Raw genomic sequence first — 7,614 nt, forward strand, 5'->3', positions numbered from 1 at the left:
CAAAGACAAACTACACTTGTTGCCTTAGATGTTATCGCTTCTGGGAAGCAGTTCAGCTGTAAATTGCATCTGTGTCCCTATTTTTTTAAATGCTAGAAATAATGTAAAGCAACTCTGTATTTTTGTTGTCTAGGGAGCGCTTTTCATGGTTTTGTTTACCATGCAAATTGCTCTGCAGCTATTAGCTATTTGTGTTTTTATGTTACTCAGACAAACATCTGATTAACTTTTAGCCCGTACCCCGGGTAGACTGGAAAATAAAACCACTTACCTTTACAATGAGGAAAGACTGCTAATATTCAGTCATATTCAATAAATTGGAATATTATTCAAAACCTTAATTTTATTCAGCAACTTAATTCACAAAATGTAAACCTGTCTATATAATTCAGGCTCTGTGTAGATTTGATAAAATCCCAAATAAATTCAAACATTTGCAACAACATTTTTGCAACCAGCATAGTTGTTTGCTTGTTCCATGTCATTCTATACACGTATTGTAAGCTCAAAATTAACGTGGCACTTAAAACCATGCTGATTAAGGTAAACTGCTAATGGGATAAGGCCGGTGAATCACTGATGGTTTCCAGATTTTATTCACGCTAGAGAATTTGGTCAAACAGCTATTTGCAGCCAAAGTCCATCTAAATCTTACAATTAAAGCTTGCCAATATTATAAAAAGGACAACAAACATAAGAAAACATAACTATATAGTAAACAAGACATCGACAAGCCTTAATATTGTATCCTATGCTTACATATGCTTAAGGATTCGGAATACTTTAAGATATATTGGTTTCTTAGGTGATGAGTATCTTTGTTTGTGCTTGAACCCTGAACATGGCTCTTAAAAGCATATGAACTCCCTAACAACAGTTCTAAAAAGATCTTGAATTCCCTCACTGAAATATTTACACAGGAAACATAAAAAAAAAAACAAACAAAAAAAAAAAACAAATCTCCTTCTTGCTTCCCTACAGTTTTCTTCTCCCTGCCGTTTTACTACACTACACAATTCAGGGCTTGTTAGCCACATTAGCCAGCCGTGTTTGGGCACTTAAACAAGCCAAAGAAACCCAGCAGAGTCTCAGACTTTCCTCAAGCTGTGAATGGAATAGCTTTGCAATTTGTCCTGGCAGAAAACAACATTTTGATCCTAATGAATGGCAAATGGCCACCATTAGAAGTGAGAGGGATTATTGGAAGGGGGTAGTTTATGGCACATGCGTCCATGCCTGCACGTTTGTTTGCCCACTCAGAATGGTCTGCTCTGATCTTTCATTAAAAGGCTCGCTACAGGGCCTCTTCTTGAGACCCTTAAACAGATAGGTCCCAATTTAGAACTCATTTTTAGAAATCTGCAGCATTCTCACACATTGTTGCACAGATTCATTGCAGGAAGGAACAGTGCGTGTGTACGGTTTCTTGACTAGTCATCTGGTAAACAAAGCAACAAACACAAGCTTCGCATGGCAGCTTGCTCATGTTTGTCCATAATTGTGTGTCCATCCCTCTTCCTGCCTCTGTGTGTTAATGTGCAGCATGTACTAAATATGTCATCTATAGGTTACATGCTTTTTCAGCACACCTGTGCTGTCTTTTGTGGTCAACCACAGCACAGTATCAACTTCCTTCTGAACTGCTTTATCGGAGGTTAGGTGATTGGCTCAAACTTGTCATTTGAAAATGAATGTTTACCTTCCTGCCATTTAGGTATGTATGTTACAGGTCCGGTCTAGGAGAGGGAGACCAGCAGCAGAAGAATGGTCCTGAATAAACAGGAGAAATTATGAGATGGGAAGCAGCATGTTCTGGTTTGATGCAGTTTTTCATTTCAAATTTGTATTCAAAAATACATTTCAATTCACATTTCTGTCCATTTGCATATTATACAACACAATCATGTTTTTATATGTAGAATAACTTTCTATTCTCTTTGTAGTTATCCTTTTAATAAATAATCTAACCTAATTCTATATGTAGAATTAGGTTAGCTTTAACAAACACATATTACCAGAAAATAGTGCTTTATTTAGTTACTTAAGTAACTAAATAAAGTAACTTTATTTAGTTACTTAAGTAACTAAATAAAGTAAATGAGTAACCAAAATAATATTCCCAACTCCCTCAGCTTGGTCTGCTAATAAATCCTTTTTATATTTTACCAAAGCAATAACAAACCATATTGAATGTACAAATGAGACTATTTCTAGTACTACTAGAACCATTTTACTATTAAAACAGTGATATCTGAACGTTACAACAGAGTCCGGGCCTCTACGCTACTAGTATCAGAGGTAAAGTGAGGTTGGAGCGCCGCCATTACACAGCCTCGTCTCAGCTCGTAACGAGAACAGCCTAACCGTTCTACCAACCTCGTTTAACATGAATAAAATCACGCATAAGTTGGCTATAAAGCACTGAAATCATATACAGCCCTACTATGTGTGATTTTGTATTCATTTTATGCAATATTACCTCTGTTAACAGGAAAAATGATGAGATGTGAAGCGGCTTGTTACGGTTTGATGCAGCTTCGCTTCACAGTGCGAACGGAAGCTGCAACAAAAAGATTCCCCCCGCCTGGCGGAACACAGTACACTGCCCCCTTGTGGCGCACTCCACATCCGCACTCACCTGAAGATCAACCAAATAGTACTTGCTAAAATTATTTTTCCTTATAATTGGAATGCTCCTAATAAAGTGTAAATACACTATTCCCAACATTAAACCATCACAATTCCGAACACTAACATTCATCAATAAACTTCAGGATTGAACCTTACCTACATTGGTTAATTTTCTTGTCCAAATACATGAGAGTTCGATGTTCAGACTGCAGTATTTTTGAATAAGCAGTATATAAAGACTGTGAGGAGATTAAACTTCTGATACTGGTTGCTTTTGTATAGTCCATTAATCTGTAACGCTCCTTAACAGACTTGCAGAGTCTGCAATTTCTTTGAACACTGCCCACAATATTATTGAAGTGACCAAGAATTCTGTTGGACAGATTTCATTTACCACTTATTTTCCTGGGTGTTATTGCCAAAAGATTATTAAAGCTCATGCACGTTATTGTCAGAGCAAAGCTACTCCATGCAAGATAAATGGGAGTTTTTTTGTGAGGGCCACACTATATAACCAAGAACATGCAAAGACAAACAGGGGACTTGCAGAACCAAGGTCCTCCAACTTTTTGATGCATTCCTGTCCAAAGTCACCAAATTTAAATGAAGGCCTCGTTACTAGGCTTCTGTAAAGCTTTGTGTCATGTAGAGGAGATAAATCAGCCATGTGATGAAGATTTTTTTTTTCTTTGATCACTTATGCACTTTGTGTCTATCTTAACTGAGGACAACGTTGAAATGGACTGGATTGGTATGTTTACATGTGGGTATACTTTGCACAATGTGGTCTGTTAATCCAGTACAGAAATTAGACACATAGAATGTGCAAAACTTAGAACAAATACTACAGTTTCAGACATTTTCCCTTAATCTGCAATAGTACTGACAAATCCGGAAGAGTTTGGTGCAGCACAGATGTAAACTCTCCCCAACCCCATAATATGTTTTGCTATATGAAAAGGCTTGTTGCAAACAAACACTTTATATGTAATATACTGCGAGTCTCATCACTTTCTTCTCCTTCAGAGCGTCAGCTGATGAAAGGCATCCATTTTCTCATTTGCAGTGGGATGTTCTCTGTCCAATCTTGTAAATTGCTGGAACCATTGTTTTCTTTTTCTCTTTGCTTTTGTTTTATGCCATCTGTACTCCCACCTTTTGTCTGCCTTTCCATCCATCTCCTCTTTGCTCAGCAGAGCTGTGTAACATGGCTAAAAAGGTTTCACACTAAACACAATAGAGTCAACCATAACATACACATTGTTCAGCAGGCTTCTTTTTCTCCAGATATATGTTGCATCACAATGAGTTTCATTGCACTATGAGCATTTTGTTTCAGGATTTTAGATTCATATCTAAAATCACATCATTTTTTTTAATTAACCAAAGATTAAACAAAAATGGAAAAAGCTTTTTGTGCAACAGAAAGAGAGGGTAAGTGGCAGCCAGGTGAACTTAATCAGCTGATGTTAATTTGACTATCTGATTATCATTAGTGTGACAACTTCTATGAAAACAAGAAGGGAAGCTCATTTTCCTCTCATTTTCTAAATGTTAATATTCTGTAAACAAATCACACATCTTTCATCAGAAATAGGGAAGGATTTCTAAGTAAGCAATATTTTAACAAAAAAAATTTAGGGAAACTGAAAATCCAACATTTTTATTGTATGCAACATAGATTATAATGTATTTTTATGAGCTTGTTATCATGGTAGAATAATCCAGTCCAGCTTTGGCAAGACTATATATTGTTCTAATCCTAAAGTGACTCTAATAACAAGGAAATCACTGAAAATCGTCCTATTTTATGTTCTCATTAATAGGACAAATATTTAAAATCTCAAAATTGTATTTTTAAAAGGTAGTAGAATTATCGGGGGTAGGTTCAAATACTGGAAATGTTTTAGATTTTCAGCTTGAATTGTACAATTGCAGATTCCTTCCAAACCACCAAAAAGCCCCTTAGCATCATCAGCAACTAACCATTGGTTTAATTTCACCGCAGAGTCAGCTGTGGCATTCTCACCGCAAACTTAAAGTTTCTACAAATCAAGTTGTACAACTTCCATTGTCTGACCATTCAGCTGAATTAATTTTAAACATCAGATAAAACATGTCCCAAACAAAGGTCGAACTGCTCTTTGCTATAGGTTGGACTCTTTGTGTCACAAAAAGCCAACATAACAAGCCGTTAAAGCTAAATAAAATGTCCTCATTTTAGTAACATTTAACAGCAGAAGGATTTTACATATTTAATTTGAGCCAACTGTAAGCATTTCCCAGCATAAAGTCTGGTTATCTTTGATCAAATCACCTAGCAAAAATACTCAAAGCAACACATGAAACAGGATCTCTTTTATGTTATCATAACCTAGAATGGGCCTAGTTTGCAGATATGCGCTTAAAGGAAGTCTGACAGATGTGTTTGTGTGTGCGGCACTTCTTTCTTCATACTTTCTATGTCTTCTTCGCTCCCCTCCTCCCCTCCTCATGGCCCACAGCCCAGCAGTAATTCTGTGTTTATCAACTCTTTATTATGGCCTCTCGCATCATCATTTACAATGGTAGCATCTGCTCATTGCCTAGCCTGAGCATGGGGCAAATTGCTTTTATAGGAGGGAAAAAAAAAAAAAAAAGCCTGAGCGAGGACAAATACACACACACAGCATGGCCTGCACACAAATCAAGACACAGAGCTCTGGCCTGTTTACAGCGGTTGTTAACTCTCCCGGCAGAATCGCACACAAACACACAAACACTTCACTTGTTCTAACAGGATCAAATGATTAACTGGCCTCCATCAGCAAATCAAAATCAGTCCCCAACCCAATGAGGGAGCTGTTTGGATTTTCCATTTATTTTTTTCTTCCCTTCTACCTGATGCCGCACTGTGGAAAACAAATATCACATCTGGCCTTAGACAGACAATCCCTGTGTTTGGCTTTATCTAATTTAGCCACTACAGCAATGTGGGAAACAGTGGGGAAGCAGAAAATGGCAAGACATCCTGTCTTTTTCTTCGCGTTTAACACATTAGTGCTCCCTAAATGATGGGGATGGAGAGTCAGTGAGGTGAACTTGCAGAGAAGCTAGGCAATTTGGGGAGGAAAAATAATCACAGTGCTCCTTCTAATCATAAAAGGCTTTATTGTGTAGGCAGGAGGAATAGGCATGCATCAGTTTGGTTTTGTACAGATGCTTACATAGGACACACACTGCAGCATAACGTTAAATAGACCGAGGAAAATAGGACGCATGGTGATGTGATGCAAAGCAATACAAGGAGGGAATAGTAAAAGGTTATGCCGTCATCAGATTTTTATCTGTTGTTTCTTTATGGAAACTTTTCAATTTTCAGAGCACCTCCTGGATGAGTCAGTGATGAATTTGTGGAGTAACTTTGGTAACTGCTAGTTGAACACTGTTCAGTGTTTTCTACGCTTGTGTATATTGGCTCTTACTGCGGTTTGCTGGACTCCTAAGAACTAGTTCTTCATTCAGACAGATACCAATGACTTTGTTTCTCTTATGCTCTTGATTTTCATTAAATTGGGGTTTAATGTGTTGCTTTGAGAAATCTGAAAAAGGTTGAGTGGTAGAGCAGTGCACCATAGATGTCACAGCTCTTCCCCATACACACACGTTGAATCCACTTAGCTGTTAAATCTACGTGTTCATAAGTGTTTTATTAGTGCTTAATACTGATTCTTTCTTAAGCAGTAGTGTCATTAAAATGAACCATCTGCAGCATTGTCTTTGATTTGAGCAGGAAGTACAATTTCCACAGCAGATGGAACAGTCTACTTGCAATTTGCACTTGTTTTTAGTACTAGAACATGAACATGCTTCAGAAGAAAAAAATGTTTCATAATGAATATTAATCAAAATTTCTCCCAAATTAATCATGCATCAACTCTCAATATTACCTGCTTCCAGGACATGGAAATTCTTGGCTATGGTGATCATTTCTCATATTAAGTTATGGTGGTAATTTTGGGTGGACTGGATTGATAGGGATCTTATTTTTTTTTTCCTTTATAAGATCAAGTGCTTGAGAAAAAAATAAACCCAGCACTCCACTGCCTGAAAGCCCAGGTACAGCAATTATTCATGTTCTTAAAATCTGCACCACATTAAAGAGGCAATCAAATGAAACTCAATCCAAACACTTTAATAAACATTGAAGAGATATATATAAAAAAAATAAAAAAATAAAAAAGACTACTAATATTACTAATACCTATTTGTAAATTCCACACTTTTTCATGCCCAATATGTTTTGAGCATCTCTTTGATCCTGGGGAATATTTAGTCTCGGACCAGTTCATTAGTGTGACTCACTCTCCTGGAGACAAACTTGGTGTGGAGTTCATCAGCGAGTTCCAGATGGTCAAGCCTTGACTCATAGGGCTTAGTCAGGCTTAGTCCCCAATACCTGTGAGAAACCAAGTTTAGGAAATCCATAATCTAGTCCAGGTGGCAGGCAAGGGCTAATTCCACGACCATAACATAGTCTTTGTAATGTGGATGTAGGTTTTCTCTGTAACAAGAAAAGCAGGAGCTGATGTGTCACATTTGGTTTCATCAACTAGATCGTTAACTCAGTTGCATGCACAGCTTAGTCTCTGGTACCCACCACCTGACAAAGGGTCTGAGCTCTTTTCTTCTTCAGGTTGCAGAACAACTTGAGGTGGAAAATTAGAGGTATAGGTATGTTTAAATTTTATCTATATTCAAAGCAAAAGTTATTGACACTGCTCACATTATGCTATAATTATCCCATCAACATTGTCATTGCACATGTGGCTATAGTATCCAAGGAACTAAGCAGGCAATTTTCTATGATATTCTGGTGCATTTTAAACCGAACCACACTCACAGAGAGAGATTTGTTCATCCCAAGGAAAAAAAAAACAACAACTAAACTGATACACACTGGTGTGGTTTATGCAATCCAGCGCAGTGAGGAATGCTCAAACC

General features: G+C 37.3%; 1 long non-coding RNA gene across 1 annotated transcript in view; it reads right to left on the bottom strand.

Annotated features, from left to right (window-relative positions):
- The window catches only part of LOC106950065 (uncharacterized), a 107,857-nt gene extending 105,198 nt beyond the window's left edge, over window positions 1–2,659 (bottom strand). The window contains exons 1-2 of the long non-coding RNA XR_001425519.1: window positions 2,480–2,659; window positions 1,700–1,770 (exon numbers count right to left, since the gene is read on the bottom strand). This is a non-coding gene — a long non-coding RNA (uncharacterized LOC106950065). The remainder of the gene's footprint in view (window positions 1–1,699; window positions 1,771–2,479) is intronic.
- Between the last annotated feature and the right edge of the window lie 4,955 nt (window positions 2,660–7,614).

The sequence above is a fragment of the Poecilia latipinna genome, unplaced genomic scaffold (genome assembly GCF_001443285.1).
Source record: "Poecilia latipinna isolate Pla-1442-1.1 unplaced genomic scaffold, P_latipinna-1.0 Scaffold23, whole genome shotgun sequence".
Classification (NCBI taxonomy): domain Eukaryota; kingdom Metazoa; phylum Chordata; class Actinopteri; order Cyprinodontiformes; family Poeciliidae; genus Poecilia; species Poecilia latipinna.